At 44.5% G+C, this 22,845-nt stretch overlaps 1 protein-coding gene across 3 annotated transcripts in view; it reads left to right on the top strand.

The window, feature by feature from the left end:
• The first annotated feature begins 21,799 nt into the window (after positions 1-21,799).
• The window catches only part of PPP2R5E (protein phosphatase 2 regulatory subunit B'epsilon), a 73,247-nt gene continuing 72,201 nt past the window's right edge, over positions 21,800-22,845 (top strand). The window contains exon 1 of one of the 3 annotated variants that reach the window (XM_084207020.1): positions 21,800-22,348. The gene's annotated coding sequence lies outside the window, so the exon portion shown is untranslated. The remainder of the gene's footprint in view (positions 22,349-22,845) is intronic. The other 2 variants (XM_084207018.1, XM_084207019.1) reach the window with 2 other exon arrangements.

The following is a 22,845-nucleotide window of genomic DNA, read 5'->3' as shown; positions in this document are numbered from 1 at the left end:
GTTGGCACTTGCTTTTCTGATGAGTCCTGTTCCTTTCCTCTGGGAGCTCTCCTGCCCTGTGCATGATCTGCTGGACTCTGCACTTCCACACCACACTAATTGGAGAGGGGGAAGCAGAGAAAGGGAAGAAAAAGGGGAGGTTGGCCCAAGCTGTTCCTCTGACAGGGATCTCTCCAGGGAAGCTCCTTGATAAGGAGCTGGACCCTCTACCTTTTGAAATACATGTAAGAGCTTATTCTTGAGCTTGAGGGAAACAGGATAGGACCTCAAATAAATTATGCAAGACATAAACACCCTTTAAGCATAAAAGCCAGTTCCTGTTTGTCTGTGAGATGGGTTTTGTCTGTGAGATTGTCTGTGTGATTTGGCAGTGAAGTGTGTGAGAGCAGACGGTGTTCACTCACCAGGGCTGGGTGTTCTTTACTTCCAGGAGCTGTGAGCAGAGCCACTGCTTGAGCCACTCTTGCTCTCCCTGCTCTGCAGGAACCAATGGATTTGGGGATTCCAAGTGCCATGAAAAAACAGGAGGGCAGGAGTTGGTGTGGAGATGACAGCTAAAGGCAGCAACTCAGCCTGTGAACTTGCTGCAGTCGGGGTGGTTATACAGCTCCTTGCTTCCTTAGCAGAGTTATTTCCTGATAACCTATCAACCAGTTCTGAGGATCTTTGATAACTTTTTGGTTTCTGTTTTTTTTTTCTGCACAGTTCTGACCTGGCACAGGTATGCTGGCTAAGGGGAGAGGTGTTACCTGCAGTTGCTGCCACTGCAGGCGTGGCCTCAGCTTCCTGACAGGCTGTTCTGTCCTGCTGGGATTTCTACATGTGTGTTTCTTCCAGCCTTCCTCCTTGTGCCTTTGGATACTTTGAAATCTTTATTTTGAAAGTTATCTTCTTTTCTGAAAATAGAATGTCAGAAAATACAATTCTGTATACTCTTCTGCAATCTTGGCACCGATATTTTTAAGGGAATAGATTACATTTTGAATAGCAATTTCAGTCTTACTCTCTCGTGCTCTGACTAAAGATTTGATGGAGCTCCAATCCCATAAAGGTGGTACTTGAGCAGCCTGTGGCTGCAGGAACTCAGAACTGGCAGTGAGAAATGCTGGAAGGAGCTCAGGAGAGCTCTCAGTGGTGATTTAAAATAATCATTTGGAAGTATCCTGAAAGTGGGAAAAAAGAAGGTCTAATAACTCAAAATACACAGTAGGGCACTGAAGGACTGTTGCATCCCAGGTAATATATTTGATATTACTGATTTGGAGAGTATATTAGATAAAAACTGAAGCAGTTTTAGAGACTGAGAGTCCAGTTTTCTGGATGTTTTTAATACAGCAATTCTTGATTTTTAAAGGAATTGAATACCTGCAAGTACAATGTATGCTAGGCCTCGCTACTTCAAGCCCAGATTAAAATAAATTGAATTAATTTTAATAAATAGCAGGCCAAACAGCTGGAAGTGGCTCCCTTAACTTTAACTGGGACTTCAGGAGAGCAATGCCCATAGACCAAGCACAGTGGTTCTGATTTTTGTCTTTGATTTCAGTAATGCAGATACATGGAAAATTAAGGTAGAAAGGTAAACTGACATGTCTCGAAGAAACTGAGGGTGACACATTTTTCTGTTGGGAACTCTGACTGGTGCATGGAGATCTCAGAGGTTCCTTTAAAGGTTTTTCACTCAGGCATTTAGAGAATGCAGAGTTCAATGTTTTCAAACAGTACTTTGGGCATCATTTGAAGAAGGAAGGCTCAGGGCTTCACTCTAGCAATGATCTGGGTGGATTATCTCAGTTTAGGACTGATACATTGGGATCAGCATAAACAGGGGATGTTCCTTGGATCAGTCAGGATGGTGGTTGTGCTTCACACCCAAAAACCAAACTGGCTGAGGCCAGCACTGGACAGCCTAGTGTTTATTAGAAAGGAATGAGCATTTTAGAGAGCAGTCTTGTTTTGATAAATGAAGACCCATAATGCTGTATGGGTCAGGAGGATACCTTGAGATAGCAACCCATCAACCTGGCAGTAATAAAGGTCTTGTGTATCTTTCTAGATGTGTGTGGTATTAAACCACAGGTAGATTAAATAATTTTTGGAATTAATTCTTATAGTTGGGTTGAACTTATGGAGTGCTAACTGTTGCAAACAGGAAAAAGTATGAAGGCAATTCAGGAATGTAGTAAAAGGAGCACACAGGCATCCCAGCACATGCCAAGGAATGAATAGTGGTGCTTTGTTAAAACATTTTGGCTAAAATAAGCCCAAATCCTTATTTATTCTTAATAGTGTTATTATTTTAACATTTCTGTTGTGGTTTATTGCCAGGATGCCTAGACAGTGAGTGAGCTGTAACTCAGCTGTTCTGAGTGAGCTCTGGACCATGTGCAGGGGGTGAGAGCTGCTCTTCCCTCTCTTGTCCCCACCTGCCAGCCTGGACACTCCTGTCTCCCAGACTTCACCTTGCCTTTGTTTCAGATGTTCTAAATCAGCAGGTTTATTCTATTTCATAGAAAAATTTGCTCCCATTTATTTTCTAAACTGTTAGAATGCCCCAGGACTGCATTTAAACGAGACATAGCTGAAGTATTTGTGGTTTCTTACAGGGGTGTGTATTAGACCCATTTGCTGATTTATTATTAGACACATTTAATAGATTTACTAGCATGGCAAAATTGGGACGTGGAGAATTACCTATTTATGCATTGATACAGGAGTTTTAACTGCCTGGTCAATACTCTTTAAAGACACAGACACACAAAAAAAATCCTGAGATTTGATTAAAGTTGACAATTTCTGTAGGTGGGGGTGTTTTTACAGAGTTTTGTTGGTGCAACAATTCCAAAAAGCTCCACAGTATCTTGTAAATGAAGAGCCAGTGTTTTCCAGATGGCCTTATAAATAAATTTGGTAGATGCAGAAATAAGTGAAGGTATTTCAAGAGCTCCAGGCGTGTTTTTGCACATAGTGCTATGGTGAGCTAATAGAGGAAATGAACTTCCTTTTGTTTGCAAAATACAAAACCCCTCCAGTCCTTAACGTGTTTTCCACCCTGCTGGGTGAGTTCAGCCACGGCGCAGCTTTTCCCCGTGGATCCTGGGCTTCACCTGGACCATGCCCAGGAGCTCAGGGGAGAAAGGCCACAGGGAGCTCTACATAGCTCAGATGGGTGCAAACCACAGCATTCTGCTGGGTCAGAATCCAAGGTCCAGGAGAATAAATCCTGCATGTCTGGCTGGCCTAGAGAAGCAAGAGCTGAGAGCAGTTGCTGCTGTGTCTTCCCATTCTTTTCCCTATTTTTTTTGAGAGATCCTTTAGCTTCCTGTGCAGTCTGGTGTCATCTTGTTACAAAAAGAGAGGGTTACTGAAGTGACACTTGAGACAGCAGAACCCAGGTACCCAAGAAGGCCATTGGCACCTGGTCTTTGTCAGGGCAGTGATTGTCCCCCTGTGCTGGGCACTGGTGAGGGCACACCTCAAACCCTGTGTCCAGTTCTGGCCCCGCACTACAAGAGGGACTGGAGTGGGTCTGGAGAAGGGAATGGAGCTGGGGAAGGCTCTGGAGCACAAGTGAGATGAGGAGCAGCTGGGGGAGCTGGGGGTGTTTAACCTGGAGGACTTGTCACTCTGCCAGTCCCTGACAGGAGGGTGGAACCAGGTGGGGACTGGACTCTGCTCCCAGGGAACAAGGAACAGGATAAGAGGAAATGGCCTCAACCTGGACCTGGGAGATTTAAATTGGAGGTGAGAAAAAAATTGTTCACAGAAGAGGTTGTCAAGCCTTGGAACAGGCTGTCCAGGGCGGTGGGGGAGTCGCCGTCCCTGGAGGGATTTAAAAGGTGCAGATGTGGCACTTGGGGACATGGTTTGGTGGTGGCCTTGGCAGTGCTGGGTTGATGGTTGGACTCAATGATCTTAGAGCTCTCTTCCAGCCACAGTGATTCTGTGGTTCTGTGATCTCTGAGAACCTCCTGTTCCCTGCTTTGTTCTTCCTGATCTCAAACCATTTCTCTTCTTTAGGCAAAGGTGAACCTGACAGTGACCAGGAAAATTCCACCTCCCTGGCTCACCCCACAAGCACTGGGACAGCACCAAAGAAACAGGAAACATGCTGTTTGTTAAAAATAAAGAATTTTAATCCCAAACTGCAAGAATGTTACTGAGTGCTCCAAGAGCACTCTCTTGCTCCTGGACATTTCGGGCTGTGGGGCTTCATGCAGGATACTGAAAGAGTGGGAAGTGCAGGGCATTGTGCCCACCTGCCCTGTTCCCTGTTGGAATGTGCAGAGGGATCAGGTGGGAGCAGCCCTGCTCAGATGGTGGTCTGAGAGGCATTTTGCTCCAATTTTTGGAGCTTGGAATCACTTATGAATGCCAACAGCTATCAGAAAGGTTTTAACATAGTTGACATTAAAGCAACTGTGTGAAGTGGAATAGTCTAAATATATACTTGGAATAATAAACTATTGCTAATCTCCTGGAAGAAAATGGTCCTCTGTCACTCAAAGATTATTTTTCCCAGATTTTAGACAGGATTTAAGCTGGGTTCCCCCCTCCCACTATCTCCAGTATAACTAAAATAAACTGGCTCATTTTTAAAGTTATGTTACATATTTATTCTCAAGCAATGAAATTAAAACCTCTAAACTTTAGAACCCAAATGGAATCTAGGTTTCTAAAAGCACAGAATTTTTTTTTAATATAAAAAATACGCATTTTTTTCCATCAGGAGGGTTTAATTACGATATATTTCATGAGCAGAATGGTCTTGAAACCCATTGATAAATATTGTATCAGCTTTTAGAAAATGGTACAAAACAGCATCTCTCTTTAGCTTCCTTAGGAAAGTCTTCTCTGACTTTTTTCTGATGTGTTTCCAGCTGCTCGTGGTGTTCATTGTGACCAGCAGGGCCCAAGGTTTTCCTGCATGGAGGAACAGCTCTGGACAGGCTGCCTGTGGTGTTTTGTGGATAAACAGAGGATTGTCCTGCCACAGAACTTGTCCTTTCAGTGTCTCATTCAGGGAGTGGATGTTGTATTTTTCATTTTAGAGAGGGAAAGTGAGGCCAAAACCTCCCCAGCTGCACGTAAGAAATCTGTGCCAGAGCTGATCAGAATCAAGAACTCCTGCCTCTTCCATCCCTCTGCTCCACAAGGCTGCTGCTGCTGTGGCCTCTTGTGGAGTTTATAAAGTCATCACCAGGGGTAATTTATGTGTTAATTTCAAGATTTGAAGCTTGGGGTCTGGAACTCCAGAGGACAGAGAGACACAGAGCTGATGTACTGAGGGAATAAAGCACTCAGGGAAGGGGATGAGAACCGCAGCAATGCGAGCCAAGGTCATCAAACCAGAAACCCCCATCCTTTCCCCAGCCCCTTCCCATTTCTGTCGAGCTTTTGCAGACTAGCTGGCAGGGAGGGGAATGAACACACGATTGTAAAGGATTCTTAAAAGAGAATAAAGCAATGGCTTGGTGGTTTCCTGAGAGCCCCTGGGGAGAGCGAGGAGGGGCAGCAGGGGAGAGAGCAGGAAAATGTTCATTTGGAAGTCAGACAAAGAGGTGATAAAACTCCTCCTAGATGTGTATCAGGCAGGAGTGGGACAGGTGTAACCCGTGTGGCCTGTCCTGTGCTCCATCAATGCTAAACTGCAAACTCAAGGGCTTCTGAAGGGATGGCAAGGGGCCTCTGAGGAGGCCCTCATTCCAGTAATTTCTGTTTTCCTAAAGCAGAAAGCCTCAGAGAGATTGTAGGGCTCCAAAACGTGCTGGAAATGCAGCGAGGCTCCTGTTGGTGTGAGGCTGCAGGGCACTGACAGATAATGATGAGCCTTCAAAAATCCCAGAGGGCAAATTTTTGGAGAGAGGAGGAGGAGTCAGGAGAGCTGGGACTGGGATGTGCAGGAGGAGCTCGGCACAGCCCAGCCAGAGTTAGGGAACCAGCTGAGCTGTCAGCCACGGTGTTTTATGATGATGCCCTGCAACGTGATCTCTGTTTACATTTTAATAGATCCATTTAGCAAACGCAGTGCTGGGATTGCTGCCAGCTCTGTTTTCCTTGCTAATGAGAGTGAGGGGAAGGAAAACACAGGCAGGGAACCTCTTGTGCCAGTCCAGCAGGAGCTGGGCCTGGGGATGGGGGCAGTGGGGCTGAAGTTTGTGCTTAGCCCAACTCCTCTCCCCTGAGCAAGAACTTTTACGAAACTCTGCCCGCTGAAAAGTCCAGGCTGTGATCTTCTGCAGCCTCAAGATAAAGATGGACAGAGCTTTTTTACCATGGGTGGCACTAAAGGAACCTTTTGATGTTTTCTTTTGCATGTTTTGTCCTTAAAGAGCTGGATGGGAGAAAAAGAACAGCAAGGCTGAGGGTGATGTGGAGGAGATGGTGTGAGTTGAGGGACCATGGGGAACATGGGGGCTGTTGCCTTCTGTCCTCTGCTGCAGGGACTTGACTTCCCTGCTGTGTTCCTGTGTGGGTTTTAGAAATTTTGGGAGCTCTTAACACCACACACACTTGGGAAACAGCATGAAGTGTGTGCAAGAGCCTGTCTGTGCATGCTGCCATTGTGCATTATGTAGGAAGAGATGATAAACCAAGTCTGTTTCATTTCGCTTTAGTTTGAAAAACGCATGGATCTCTCCTGCGGCTCTGTTTGTGTTTACCAACACTTTAGCAGTGTTGTATTTACTGCCCTAAGGGCACTGACAATCCCTTTAAAATCATCATTCTGGGAAACCAGGACAGGTCTGAAATGGCTGTGAGTGTCCACAGCCTTCACCACGGGAAGGCTGAAGATGTTTTTTGTACTGTGCTGGGTCTGGCTGGGATGGAGTTAATTGTGCCCCCAGCAGCCCTCACAGGGCTGTGCTGTGTATTGGAGGCTGGGGAGGTGTTGATAAATAACACAACTGCTGTTCTGGCTGCTGCTGCCCAGCACTCCACAGCATCAAGCTGCCTCTCCAGCATCCTCCCCTCACCGGGGTGGACAAGGATTTGGGAGAGGACACGGCCAGGACAGCTGACCCCAAGTGACCAAAGGGATGTTTCAAACGATGTGATGCCTGATCATCAATAGAAGCTGAGACTGGAGAAAGAGGGAGGGCATTCCATCCTTACAGCTGCTCCATGCTGAAGCACTTACCAGGAAGTGGCTGGACCCTACCTGCTGGTGGGAAGTAGGGAATAAATACTTTGTTTTCCTTTGCTTCCATGCATGGCCTTTGCTTTTGCTTTATTTAACTACCGTTATCATGACCCATGAGGCTTTTTCCATCTTATTTCCCCTTGTCCCCATCCTGCTGAAGGAGGGGACTCACAGAGTGGCTTGGTGGGCTTCAGCCCACTACAAGGAATTGTCTTTCTCTAGGTGCTTTAACTCAAATACACTGTTTAATACAGTCTGTGTGCCACTGAGATCTATTTACATGTGAGAAACATCCAGACTTAAGCACATTTAAAATTCCTTTTGCAACATAGGCTTATGTGAAGACATCACAATTAGTAGTAAAATTAATTAACAGAATATGAGTATCTAATCCTGCCACACATCTGTGATAATAGCTGAATTCAGGTTTGGTGGGATGACCACTAGAGTGGGATGCCTAAACTCATCAGTATTTTCCTTGCAGAGGTCACAATGCACAGGGGAAAAATCAACCCCCAAAAGTAGAAGCCTGGCTCCAGGACCTCTTCTCCACTGACCCTGCAGTCCTTCTGCTCTCCTGGGCTGGGAAACCACAGGAGAGAAGACAGAAGGTTTTCAGAGGCTGCTTATCCTGCTTGAAACAGCCTGTGAGCACTGCAGGCTCTGATCTTCAGTTTGCATGTAGGAATAAATTCAGCAATGACAATATTTATTACAGTAATCAACATATGACAGGATGAATGTCTGGGAGCCAAAATTGGACATAATTCCAATAGGAAAGAAGGTACATTATAATGGCAGGGGTCAAAATTAACCATTCAGCAACTTGCCTACACCACACAAGGCTACAGCACAGGAAATACTAAAAATTAAGACTGGGTTTCCTTCACAAGAGATGACAACTCCTCATTTACTAAAGCATCACAACTATTTTCATACTCATATATACTTTCATATATTTCATATATTTGAGTGTATTTTCACATACATTTTATTTTTTTTCTTCCTCAAAATAATTTCCCTGACAAATGCAAAATGGATCTTTCAACTCTAGCCAGGAGTATTAACTTTCATTGAATTCTTCTCCCTGCTTTCCCTCACAATTAAGAAATTGTCACTCTTGTTAATTCAGTTTAGTGATTCTCTGAAAGGATCATGCCCTCCTCACTCTCATAAACTCTTGTCTTTTTTCTATTTGTTTAGCTCAGGTTTTCTATTTATTTAGCTCACTGAATGATTTATCAATTTTCAGGAAAAATCTGCAGTAACTTGGTGCATCCTGGAACGTGGGAATGATGAGAAGCCACTAAGGACAATACAGGGGACAGTTCTGTCATTCTTGGAATGATACCTAAATACCTGTAGGTTTTTAACTGTGAAAGAACTGTTACAGAATAACAAAGTTACAGGGGAAAATGATCCTGAGGAAGAAAGAAAAGCAATAGGTAATTCACAGGAACAGGAGAACTAGGAGATGGGAGAAACTTGCCTGATAAATTGTGTACTGTGAGGCATTGAGTGGTTTTATAGTCTCATACATGTGTGTTTGACCATGGTATTTTTGCCCCAATTTCCTCATAGGTTAAAAGCTGCAAAGAAATTGTTCTGGTTAAGCTGAAAAGAATGGAGACATTGGTGGTATTTGCAGAGGAGAGGTATTCTTCACTTACTGGGAAGGTTTGAGACTTCTGCTTGCAACATGATTGGCCCTGGTTCATCTCTCTTGTTTATATTTTGAATTTTCAAGTCACATACTGAATTTTGCCAAGTGACAGAAGGGAAAATGTCTGCGTGGAGCAGAGTCATGCCCCCACAAGGAATTGGTTTCCTTGGCACATCAGTGTTTTCAGGCACTGGTGACCCTCTAAGTGAGAAATGGAAAGAGGAATGATGAGCCAGACTTCCAGACAGGCACACACAATTAAACACATTTGAATGTGTCTTATTTGTACTCGTAGGGATTTATTTGTATTTCTCTCCTGAACGGCCTGAGCCTACTGTTACCTTCTTTAATAGCCACACAGGGCCAGTGCCCTCTTCAAGGGCCTGATGAGCTGGAGCTTGCTGTCCTCCTCTGGGCAGTGCTGGAGCCCCTGGCTGGCTAGAAGGGATTTTGGGCAGTGTAAGGCCCCCACAGCAGTTACAGGGGGGAAAACCCTGAGCTGGATGTGGGATATGCACAGGGTGTGAGCATGGAGCAGGAAGGTGAGAGGCTCAGTGTTCACCAAAGGCTTCTGGCTGAGTCTGTAACTCTGGCTGTGACTCTGGTCAGGATTTTTGTAGGAAGCTTCTCTCCCACTTAAAATTTGCAAGGCTGTGCTCATGGTCCTTTGCTTCTAATTATAGCAAACATCCATAGAAATGGAATCAATAGAATGGTTTGGGTTGGAAAGGACCTGAAATCACCTCATTCCAACTCCCTGCCACAGGCAGACACCTTCCAGCAGACCAGCTTGCTCAAAGCCCCATCCAGCCTGGCCTTGAACATGTCCAGGGATGGGACAGCCACAGCTTCACTGGGCAACCCAGGCCAGGGCCTCACCACCCTCACAGTAAAGATTTTTTCTACTAATATCCAGTCTAAACCTATTCTCTTTCATTTTGAAACCATTCCCCCTTGTTCTGTCACTCCAGGCTCTGGTAAAAAGTCCCTCTCCATCTTTCTTATAGGTTCCCTTCAGGTACTTACACTTGATTCCAGCTCTCTTGTTGAGGAGTAAGTGATTTTGATGCCTCATTTGATCACAGGTATCATTCATGACAATTTTATCAAGCCCACGTGTGCCAGAAACATAAATTTATGTAGAGATGGAAAAGTATTAAGAAAAATTTCTTCACTGCAGGGGTTGACAGCCATTGGAACAGGCTGCCCAGGGAAGTGATGGAGTCACCATCCCTGGAAGTGTTCAAAAAATGTGTAGATGTGGCACCTGGGGACATGGTTTAGTGATGGGCTTGGCAGTGCTGGGTTAGTGGCTGGAATCAATGATCTTAGAGGGCTTTTCCAACCAAAATGACTCCATGACTTTGTCTCTTTTTTTTTTTTTTTTTTTTTTTTTTGCATTGTTTATTCTGCTGTCCCTCTTCCCAGATGCAAAACCCCATGGCTCACTGCAGCAGGCAAAATGGTTCACAGATGCTTTTGATGAGTTTGAAAAACCCAGTGGAGAAGCCCAAGAGGCACTGCTGTGGTGAAAAACTGTAAGAAAAAGGACTAGATACATCTTTGTGGTTCATACTTTATTCTCAAACACCTTTGAGTGGGTCAGTACAACCAGTTGTAAATCTTTCTTCTTGATTAAAGAACCAAAACAAGAGCAGAAATATTGCAATTTGGAAAATATACTGAATTATTGGCAGAGTCCCATGGCTGCAGGTTATCCACCTGATTTCAGTGCCCATCCTCCTGTGGCCAGAATACATAATAAAATAAAACAAATGTATATAAAGGGAAATGTTGATAGCTTGTTTTTTTCTGTAATATTGATTCTTCTGAGTACAGCCTTTAGTAAAAATAAAAAAATCTCAAGAAAGTCTTTGGCTGCCTACCCCAGTCAATGACACTTAGTCCCATTAGTGGGAAAAAAAGTCATAACCAGGTAGGGAGTGTCTCTTCAAGTACAGAAGCAGCTGTTGGAAGACAGGATCAACAATTTCATCAGAGGTTTTGACCAACAGTGTGCTGGGCTTAACAACAGTTTGTTAAAAAAACCCAATGAGTTGTAAAGGAAATTGAAGTGTGAATAACTTTGATTTAGGAAATAATGAAGACTGTTTTGGACTGTGACTAGCCTGTTGAATCCTTAATGGAAATATGCACTCCAGAGCCACTGGGAGCTTTCTACATTGGTGTGATGGAGGAAAATATCCTATGGTATACATTAATTGGGTATTGGGTTTGCATGACCAGAGAGGTTCTGGATGATGGATTGTTAATGCTAGCCTAGCCTGCACACAGACATTTTTATAATCAGTGCATTTGGAGGAGAAACATCAGAAATGTTGTAATTCTTTAGAATTACTTCCTGGATTTGATGATCTTGGAGGTATTTTCCAGCCCTAATGATTCTATGATTCTAAACAAATGGCATCATTTTTAGGGCCTCTGAATGCAACAGAACAGATGTGTAGCCCATTGAAGATCATCCATGCAAAGAAATCAGTGCACAAGTTGTAGAAGAATGCAGGTGTTCTTTCAAAAGCCTTCTTTGATGCTATATACTCCAACATGAGATGGAAAGTGGGCACAAATGGCTGAGACTGAGCCTGTTGTTCAGTGGAGAGAAGTTTTAAGTAAGAAAAGATGAAACCCTCTCCCAAACTGCCCTCTCCTCAGGACACAACATTCTCAACAGACCTAGTAGAGGCCATTTGCCTGGACTTGCAGCCCAAATAACTCCTTTGTTGCCTCCTTCTGGGAGAAAAAAATGAGTGGGAATGGGTCCCTGAACATACCACACACATGCAGGGTCAAGTTTCAAGCTGAGAAAAGTGTCCCAGAGAAGTTTTGGATGCCCCATCCCTGGTCAGGGCCAGGCTGGATGATCCTTGGAGCAACCTGGTCTACTGAAAAGTGCCCCTGTCCACAGCAGGGGGTGGAATGAGATAATTTTTGAGGTCTCTTCCAGCCCAAACAATTCTGTGATTCCTGCTAATTCACCTGGACACTGAAGTGCCCCTGATTCCTGACCTGGGGTTAAGCACAGGCATTTCAGGGTACTGCTGCTGCAAGGACATTTGTCTGTGTCCCCTCAGTGTTACCTGAGGTAGAGAAAATACACATCACCTCCTGCATATCCTGCCAGCATCCTGAGCAGGAACTGTTATTCCAGTTATTCCAAAAAACACCATTTATCTCACAAGATACTTAATCACAGAGAGAAAAAATAAACATACACAGATTTTAACAAATGCACAAAGGACTTCCAGGCTTGGTGTTTAAAGACTTGCACGTGGAAGCTGTTACCAGTCCACCTGCAACTTTGGCTGGTTCAGCCCTGCTGCACATCCATCCCAAAAAGCAAGAGGGGCTGAGCTACGGAGAATCACCATGTAGGACTGATTTGGGCTAAACTGCTTCGTAGCTGGATCCACGTTCCCACTTTCTGGAAGTATACTGGGTTTGGATTCCAGAAATAAGTCTGCTGCATGGGAAATGTGATCCATCCTATTGCTCACAGTTTGCAGAAGCAGCAGCCATCTGCTGGGGTTTAGAGAAGGCTGAGGAACACAGGATGTTTGCTTTCATTCAGATGTGCTGTGGATGTGCCTCGTGTGAGCAGACTTGTCACAATCCTAATAAAACAACTGGGACATCACACTCGGGAGGAAAGCTTGCCTTATGGGGTAAAATTAAACTTGAGCAAGATAGAAAGCACTACAAATACACATGCACACATGCATATACATAATCATTTAAGTAAAGGTCAGCAGAAAACAGGCCAGACAGAAATTCCAAGCAAATGCAGCACTAACTTTGAGACTGAATTAAATGCTTTCTGAGGTGTTTTATGGAAACCACTCCCAAGAGAAAAGAAAATCTAAAAAAGGTAAGATAAGGAATGGTCCAGTTGCAAAATAAACCTACATGGCAAAATTACAAGATGAGATTAATTCAGATAAACTCTCCCACGGGGGATTTGGGATTACTGACAGAACTGAAACGTGGGTGTGGATTCACAGCACCAATCCAAGACTTCCGACGAGGAGACAGAGGCATTCCCTTATCACTGGCAGTGATCACCAAGGCTACATAGGAGACTCAGAGGGAGCTGGGCTCAGGTGTCTGCAGGAAAATGTCATCCACAAGGAGAGTAACTCCATGCTGCTGTGAATGTTAGCCACAAAGGGGAAACATTCCCACGGGAGCAGAGGATGCGAGCAGCATTCTGCAAATGCAGGAGGAGAACAAACCCGAGGAGCAACCCAGGATGCAGATGGAAGTGCTGGCAAACAGCATGAGCAGCAGCTAAGGCTGTTCTTGCCAACAAGGGAAAAAGTTAAGTATAGTAAATCAAATAAAATTAAACATGCAGCAACAATGGATGCCCCACTTTTCTCTGCAAATGTCTTTTACCCTTTTTTCCCCAGGAAGTAATGAGGATTTTTGTAAATCTCTGTGAAAAGCAGACAACCTTGCTTATATTTCTGTCTAATGGCTTGAATAAGTAGAGAATATTTCAGGTGGCAAATATTTTTGTAACAAAAATAAAACTTTCTGCATATGTGGCATTGAGGTTGAACTATCCTGTGGATGATCACCAGCAGGACAAAAACGACTGGTATTTTCTGTGAAGAAAGCATTTGAATGGGATAACAGGCACTGTTTGAAAGCTTTGGTGAGTGTATTTGTCAGAATTCTGTCAATTTGTCAAAAGCAAAGCAGTGAGGGAACAGGGGACAAGTTAAATTGCTTACACAGATGTATCAAACCAGTTTGCTGAGTTGCAATGCTACCAGGAATTCTGAAAAAAGTCTCCAAAGTGTATTCACTGTTGTGTATCAGAATGGTAGTGTGCAACTTCTGTAACATCCTAAAGAAAAATCCCTGGATCATGCTGGGAGAAGCCTGAGGTGGGTTTCACTGGGGGTAGAATTACATTTGATGGGATCAGAACAATTTGAATGTCATGGAATGAAATTCTGGATGAAAATCAGTGTACTTTGGAGGAATGTTTATTAACTCAGAAAGGATGCTTTATGAAGAAGATGAAATAAATCTATTTTCACATCTCCCAGGATGTGACTTACATAATACTTTAAGATCTTAAAAGAAGATGCAGAGAGTTTTCAAGAAGGAACCCAAGATCATGAGTTTGACCTAGCTATAAATCAGAGAAAAGACAAAAAATAACATTTAAAAATTGTACTCAAGCAGGCATTGAACAGCATTTCCCTGGAGTATCTCACACTCATGCATCAAGATGGTGATAAAATTTCAGGAACAAAAGACTCTACAAAGATTATGGAACTAAAAAAAATGTCTCAACAGCCTATCATTAAAAGCCAGTAATTGCAAGAAACTATAATTATTCTAAAACAAACTTGCTGAGAAGTGCTTGTCTGAAGGGCTCTCATTAGCCATTTTACTAAAAGCTTTCAATATTAGAATTTCAGTGCCTATTGTATTTTTGATGGCCTTTAACACACGAAGTAGAGGGGCACACCTATAGAATTGCAGTTAGAAATTAATTTGCTCCAAGGCAGGAGATCTTCGAAGTAAACATGACTCAGAAATATACAACTCTCTCAAATATTTCTTTATTTATTTGTATTTGAGCTGAAATGGCTCAAGTGGGAGCTACAATTTCTTTGTATGTACTAAATATAGCTTAAGACAAATTTTCCAGAGGTGCCACTTGGTGCCCCAGCAAATTGTGGTTTTAACTTCTCCTTGCTTCTTAAAAAGGGAAATCTCAACTCTGTTTTTGATCAGCTCTCACTCAAGTCTTGGCTATTGATTCTTGCCGTAAATTCTTCCCACCTGACACTGGATAATGTTGAAAATTCCCCAAGTGTGGGGACTGCACAGCATGTCAAAGAAGCCACTCAATAATGATAATATGCCAAATATTACCACATCACAGATTTTATATTGGTTCCAATTCTTCTGTATTTACTGAGCTATCTTACCCTAAATCTGGTGTCTAGACTTCTCTACAGAGCAGACTTTTAAAGCTGATAGTGGTGCATTTTTATTTAGTATTTAGATAGGCTTCTCCACTCACTAATATACTGTATGTGTCATGTATGTTGCAATTAAAGCAGCCCATTAAATATGAGGACAATTTAATCTCCTCAGTGCCCTTGAGCATCTGGTTTTTAAAATTTTGCTTTACTGAACCTGTTCAATCCTTTTGCCTCCCTAACAGGATGTGGAAGCTTGCAATATTCCACTTTGCCAGATAACATAAGAACAAAAAATACAAAGCAGTTTTGAAAAATAACTCACTCATTCACCAGTCTCCCATCCACTGAAGATCTCAACAAACCTCTGTCAAATTCAGCATGAAGCTTTTTTAATTCTGAGATCAAGATCAGTGTGTGAATCCTCTCCTTCTGTGGGAATTGTGCCAAGCCATCTTATTCCTTGGCGTTCTCTAAATTACAGAGAGTTAGAGATAAGGAAGGACGCACAATGGATTTGTACAGTGGTATATTTTCTGTTTATTTGATATTCTTTTCCTAACTTTGGCATCCTCAACTCTTTTGGCCACCAAGTATGGAGGAGGCTTTAATGCCATTCCTTCTCAGTATTTCCTAAAAATCAGTCCTATCAGAGTGCTCCTTCAAAGTGAGATGTCCTCATCTCTTCAAGTTCTTAAACTTCCAGTGCTTGCACAGAACACCAGTTTTGTTCTTGTTCCAGTTATCTATTTTTGTGTGGTCTGCTTAGTCATGAGATTATTTAGGCATTTCTTTGTTATTTTCCATCTCAATCTAATGAATTTCTGTCTTTTTCTAGGATTTATAGCTTTTGGATTGCAACTCCAGTTCCTGTCTCACACAAAGTCCTTTCTTATTGGTCATTTATAGGGTATCTGAAATTCCTGTACAGGGTCATGACAGAACTACAATCTCCCAATTCATGTAATTTCCTCAGTGGCAAAATTATCCTATTTGTTTACCTGACAGTAGATCTCAGAAGACTCTAGAAAATGCTCCTATTACTTTTCTTATTCTATCCTTCCCATTTTGGCAATATTCCTACCTATCTACTCATCCCTACTGCAAAATTTGGAACCCATTAAGACTTGTATTTTAAACTAAAGTGCTGCTAGACCCCCTCTGATGTTAAGCATTCCTTACAATGCTGAGCTGAGCCACTGACTATAGAACACTTCCATTCCATTTACTTTCCATTTCCATTTACTTTTTAAATTTGAAAATTTGAAAAGTATCCAATAGGCTAAGGCTGTACAATGAGAGAGAGATAAGGCAGGTTGCAAAAATACAACATGAATACTTGCCTGTTCTCTTTTACAACAAAGAGAACGAGAGATCTCTGTCTCAGCCTACTCCATCCTCAGGGTCTCTGCACTTGTAAAAAAATCCAAGAGTTTTATCAACTGCTGCTTTGATCATCAGGGATGCACCAAGCTTGGGAGGGAGCTGGTGATGCTTCAGTGAGAGTGGGAAGTGCTATAGTTCACTCTCTTTCTGTGAACCTGCACTACACACACATAGGTATTTTGCTCATTTGTTCTTTCCAGGGTGATGTTGTAAGTAGGAAGCTGGGTCACAATGAAGGTGCTCACCTGATGAGGATGGTTTTATGGCAGTGCATATATTGGCTTGTAATACATTAAATGCAGAGATGACTGAGGAGACAGAACCAAGGAATGGTTTGGATTGAGAGAGACCTGAAAAATCATCTTGTTCCAACCCAATGCCATGGGCAGGGACAATTTCCACCATGCCAGGCTGCTCCAACCTGGCCTTGAATACTTCCAGGGAGGGGGTAGCCACATCTGCTCTGGATAATCTGTGCCAGCACCTTCACAGTAAAGAAATTTTTTGTAATACATAATCTAAACCTATCCTCTTTCAGTCTGAAGCCATTCCCCCTTGTCCTGTCAGTATATGGTCTCCAAAAAATCCCTCTCTAGCTTTCTTGTAGGCTCCCTTCAGGTACTTGAAGGAGACTCGATCACAAAGCAAGGAGCACAAGCTGAGCTCCTTGAAACTCTGACATCCCCCAGTGGCCCACACAACACACATGGCTGTTTCCAGGCAGTTTCAGGTGCCAGAGGCTGCCCTGTGGGTGCTGCCCTGTGAGAAGGGGCAGCACCAGAACTTTCTGAGGCAGTTGTAGGTGACAGTTGGGGCGGGCAGTTGGGGAGGGGAGTTGGCCCAGCAGTGGAGCACAAGGCCTGAGGAAGGTAAGAGGTAAACAGGCAGCGAAGGAAAGGGAACAAAAAATTTCAGATAACTTGGCTTAAAGGAGTGCTTGGGGCCTGGAGGCAAGTTAAGACGCTGGGGGAGGGGAACAAACCCATGAATTGGGGAATAAGTGAGAGCAGTGTTGTGCTGGAGGAGGCAGCTAGCCAGCTGCCAAGGCGAGCAAGCTCCTACTTATCTTGCCATGTTGACTACAGAAACAGACCTCAAATGACGCAGTGTCTATAAACAGAGAGGAGGAATTAGTTCCCATTCTGGTAGTTGTGTCTATGACCCTAAAATGCTTACCCCACACACACCAGGAATTCAGTTCCTGAGGGCATTGACAGTGCCATGGCACAGCTGATAGAGGAGGAGCAGGAGGAAGCTGTAACAAGCACTTGCTTATTATTAGAGAAACTTGGTATGGCAATTGAAAACACTGCCTAAAAGCCACACCACCTCCTCCCCAAAACCAAAAACATGAATCAGGAGTCAACTGCAGGGTGAACAGACTTAAGCAGAATGCTTTCTTGTTACACGTGAGTTGGATTCTAAAGTAAACAAAAAAGTCTCAGATTGTGCCCTTTCAATCCCAGTGATGAAGAAGGACAGTTACTTTGATGCTGTGTTCCACAGTATTCATTTTTGTTAAAACATGTATCAGAAAAGCCTTGTTCAGATGCTGATTTGCCTCTTCAAACAGCTCTGCTTCTTCCTCCATAACACTTTCTTTGGCTGGTCTTTTTCCTGATGGTCTCAATAATTAGTTCTCTGGGGAGATCAAGTCTTTTCTTGCTTCCTAGTATTGGAAGAGGGAATATCTGGACTAATCCCATGGTACCCTGATAATGCTCCCTTTGACATATAGGAGATCCTTTATGGAGCATTATGTGACCCTTCCTGTAGACAAATACATGTCAGATGTGCCAGGTGAAACAAGCTCCAGCTAGATCCATTTATGTTTATCACTCAATACAGCAGGACTTGCACAGTGGTATCTCTGCAGCAATCCTGTCTGATAAGCTGCTCTGCAAAGAGCAGAATGCCAATGTGGATGAGAGCTCCTGTATTCCTGCCTGGGTGGCCATAACAGATGGTCTATAGTGGAACTCCAGACACACAAAAAAAAACATGAAGTGGCACAAATCTGAGTCACTGGTACAAAAATCTCTGTTCTGGAGGGCTCTTGACTGCTGTTCCAATTGTCTGGGTGCTAAAAAGCAGAGCTGAACTGGTGAGGAGCTGGCCCTGAAAATTCCTTTCCAGCTATTTTTAAAAAGCCCTTTTGTAGGAGAGTGAGGCAGTGTAAGTTTTAAAAAGAATAGATTTGTCTTGTACCTTTGATAGCAATGGAAAAACACTGATCAAAAGGATTTATTATTGCCTGTAGATCTCCAGGAAGGGCTGCAGCTACTGAATGTGCACATATTTTCATATATATGCCCACACACTGGGATGGGAGATGTTGGTCATGTGAACTTTTATCTGAGGAAAGTTAATTTTTATTCTTGCAAATTGGTATTACATGTATTTACACAAACACATACATAAACCTATACAGATACACATCTATGTAAAACACCTGCAGTACTCAGTTCTTCTCCATCTCTGCTTGGGATTCACACAACCATTTTCAAAGTAGCAATTTTTACAAAATACAAGGCTAAACAGAGAATAGGAGAAGGACTAGTAACAGTACCCCTTTGAAACATCAGCAGTTTTACATTCATATCTTATGTTGTGCTCTGAAATTTCATCACAGATGAGGACTTCACAGATTAAAGCAGAAAAAAGAAAGCGACCAGGAAATAAATGGGAAGCCCACTGCGTAAAATCTGATGGCCATATGATAAAGAAAAGGTAAGATTTCTGTTTATTCCCTGATAAAGCCTGATTTTTTTCTTGGATTGTTACTGTCCAAACATCACCTGATATAAAACACATCATAAAAATGCTTTACACAGCCAAAATGGACCAACCAGACTACATGATGACCATCTAAGAAATGAATTAGCTGAATGCATTATTTACCAGCTTGTTCAGCTGTATTGAATAACTAAATCTGTAGTTATTATACAAAGTCAGAATGAAGAGTAAAAACATCTGTGTGCACTAGACAGTGGACTTGGACAGCACTGTTGAATTTTATCCCTTCTATGGCAGTTATTTTAATATATACCCACATCACAGGCTTCAGTTTTAGATATTTGATGTTTTAGAAAGATGGATTAATCCCATACTAGGAAAACTGAAGTACAATCATGCAAAATGACTTGCTCAACTGCACCTAAAGTGCCAGTGTAGCCTAGAACCTCCCTTCTGCAGAGTGTGCTGCCAGTAGCTTTATGAGCTGCTCATTGCACTGTTCACATCAAAAGCAGCACACAGGACAGTGAGCAGAACTGAGGAATTCTGAGCTAACAGAATTAAGCACATGGAACAGCAAAACACATACAAGTGCAGGGTCTGTCCTCACTAATGGGACGTTGCACTGTTTATGCCATATTTTATCTTATATTGGTATAACTCCAACCCACATTCTTTGTTATCCACCCTTGTTTGCATTGAGATTATTTTAGCTGGTTTAGTTTAAGAAAATTTAAAGTTTTAAATGTCTACAAATACATACAAATCTTCTAAACTTAAGAGTTACACAACCCTTCTGTAACTGTGGCACAGTTTAATCTTAGTTTTGCTTTTTTAAATACAATCCTTCCGAGAAGTGCAATCAATTTACAGAGGATGACAAATTCCACAGTTCTCTGACTTAACATCACATGGAATTTTATTTTAAAAGATGTCTTGACTGCTTGATTATAAGATAAAAATGAAGGCACAGCATTAGGGCTGTTGCAGGAAATAATTTCTCAAGCAGCATTACTGTCTGCTTGAGAGAGAAATACCTGCCTTGGGAGGTCAGCAGAAATGGATGCGGGGGTAAAACAGGTCAGCAAGATTGTGAATAGATCAGACTGACTCAAAAGCATTTGTATTGGCATGTGTAAACAGGAATGGGGTCTGTGACAGGCAGGACAGCAGATACTGGCATTCTTGAGGCCTTAATTTTAGTAATGTCCAGTCTTGGGTGCTACAGTTAAAAAAAAAACGTGAATGATTTTGAGACAACACAAGGAGAAGATATAAGCATCTTAAGAGGTTTAAAACTGTGCCACACCAGAAAGGATTGAAAAGAAGCAAAATTGCTTTGTCTAGAGGTAAAAAAAATATAAGGGAGACATTTATCTTAAGATATAAAGAGGCATTTTGAGAGATGAGAGGCAAAACCACTCACATCCATTACAGTTATACTTCAGTGGCCATGAGCTTTTAACCAGTGTTGCAGATTCCTCAGCAGGAGCTGGGCCAGGGAATTGGCTGAAAATTAGCAGTTTTGAAAGTAGTTTGACAACAGCTTAACTTGACTTTAAATCTAGTCTGACACAGTCTCACTTCCTCCGTTATGCCAAAAGCTGAGTCAGGAAGCTGAGTAGGACAACAACTAGATATCCTTTGCAGGGTTAGTAATGTTGAGAGGATTCAGTACCTGCACAAACAGCAGACCCACAAAAGCAACCAGCTCTCAAACTGCCTTTGAGCTAATCTCCTAAAAAAAGAAAGACTGTACGTCAAAGGGATTTGGTCATATCAACATAGGAGGGCTGCTACTCATAGATGTCAACTTTTTTTAAAACATAACATTCATATTAATACCATTACAGAATCACACAATCGGTTAGGTTGGAAGAGACCTCTTAGATCAATGACTGAGCACCACCTTGTCAAGCAGACCATGGCACACCCAGTCTTTCCTTAAACACCTCCAGGGACAGTAACTCCACCGATCTCCCTGCGCAGCCCATTCCAATGTCTAATTACCCTTCCTACACAGATATTCTTTCCAATGTCCAACCTAAACATCCCCTGGCTCAGCAGGGATGTTCCTGACATCCTCTGAGGCGTCCCTTCATTTCTGTCACTTGTCTGAGAGAGAAGAGACTGAACCCTGGCTACACCCTCCTTTCAGGGGGTTGCAGAGCACTAGAATCACCCCTGAGCCTCCTCTTCTCCAGACTAAACATCCTCAGCTGCTCCTCACAGGACTCGTGTGCTGCAGATCCTTGCCCAGCTTCGTTATCCTGTAGCCATTAGATGTATTTTGGGAAAAACCACAGCAAAACCAAACAAACAAAAAGCATCAAACACCAAGCCATCGGGTAGATAAATTTAACAAAAATTTATGATATTTAACTATGGTATCTACAAGCAGTCCCTGTGCTGGTCCCGGGTTCCAAGTATATAAAAAATACTTGAGGGCAAAAAAAAAAAAAAAAACCCCAAAAAAGGGGATGCAGACAGCGATCACACACTGGGCTAAGAAACCCAAGGGTGCAGAGCTGCAGCAGAGAAGAGTGAGGGGTGCAGCGGCTGTTTCCCAAAGCAGGGAACTGCCAGGTCGATCCCTCCGGCAGCACCCAGCGCGGCCCCTCGCCCGCAGTCCGCCCCGGGAAGCGGCTCCGTGCCCCCCGAGAGGCTCCGACGGGGCTTTACCTCAGCCTGAGCGCGGTTTCCCCTCAGCAGCGCCGGGTTTTACTGCTCAGCCGACGGGCCCGGCCGCTCGCCCGGGCGAAGGATGCGAGCGACGCGCGGGGCTGCGGGGCCGCGCTGCCGGGGGAGGGGGCGGCCCTTTCCCGGCGGTCCCGGCGGCCAAGGCGGCTCCGGGCGCCACTGAGGCGGCGCGTCCCGGCGGCGGCTCCGGTGGGCGGTCGGGGGCGGTCCGCGGGCGGGGGGCGGTGGCAGCAGCGCGCTCGGTTGTGAGCGAGAGCGAGTGCGTGCGAGCGAGTGCCATGGCCGGAGCCCGCTGAGAGCCACAATAGGAGCGAGACCCCGACGCCCACCGGGACCCCCCGCTCGCTCTCCCCCGCGCCAGCCGCCGGCGGAACAGCAGCGCTCCCCGCCCTGCCCGGCACTGCCCCCCCCCGCGCCCGCCGCTCCCCCTCGGCTCGGCTCGGCTCCCTCCCGCCTCGCAGGGCCCTTCTCCGGGAATGTGAAGAGGCAGCAGCACCGCAGGCAGCGGGGAGTGCACGGGACTGAGCGGAGCCGCCCGCGCCTGAACCCGCCGCCGACGCCGCCCTGCGCCGGGGAGGCCGCGCTGCCGCCGCCGCCGAGGCCGAGGCCTACAGGGCTCCTGCGCCGCCGCGGCAGCGACCGAGCCCGGCGAGAACCGCACTCGGGCCGCCGCCGCCGCCAGGCATCGGCCGCGCTCCGCCAAGGCCGCCGCCGCCGCCTCCCTCCGTCTCCGGCTTCTCTACCAGGAGCGTCAAGGTAACTCCATCGCCGGCCCGGCGGTGCGGGAGGAGGAGGCGCGGGGGGCTGCGGGAGGACATGTTCCAGCTGCGGAGATCCCGTCTGGAAATGACAGCCGAGAGCGGATAATTGCGCCTCTGCTCCCTTCCCCGCCGATAGCCGTCGGTATTTTCACTTCCCCCCCCACCCCCCCCACCCCCGGGACCGGCGGATCTGATGAGCGTGGCTTCGTATTTACCAAAATACTCGGGGAATAGAGCGGAGGAAGCAGGGAGCGGTGGCCGGGTTTGCAGCTTTCCCCCTCGCACACAATAAATAATCTCGGGCTTTATTCCCCCCGCCCTCCCTCCCCCCCACTGTTGGTGGAAACAGAGTATTTCCCTGTGATAGTGTATGCAGGGCAGCGAATGTTCATTTGGAGAGGCGAAAAAAAGATCAGTGTTTACTGTAAGGTTGTTAGGCTGGATGTAGTCTTGTTGAATTAGAATTAGATTTTAATAATTTATAAAGCAGGT

Source organism: Fringilla coelebs (assembly GCF_963513975.1).
Source record: "Fringilla coelebs genome assembly, chromosome: 6".
Taxonomy (NCBI): domain Eukaryota; kingdom Metazoa; phylum Chordata; class Aves; order Passeriformes; family Fringillidae; genus Fringilla; species Fringilla coelebs.
Note: the sequence above shows the minus strand (reverse complement) of the source record. Positions and strands in the feature narration are given on the sequence as shown.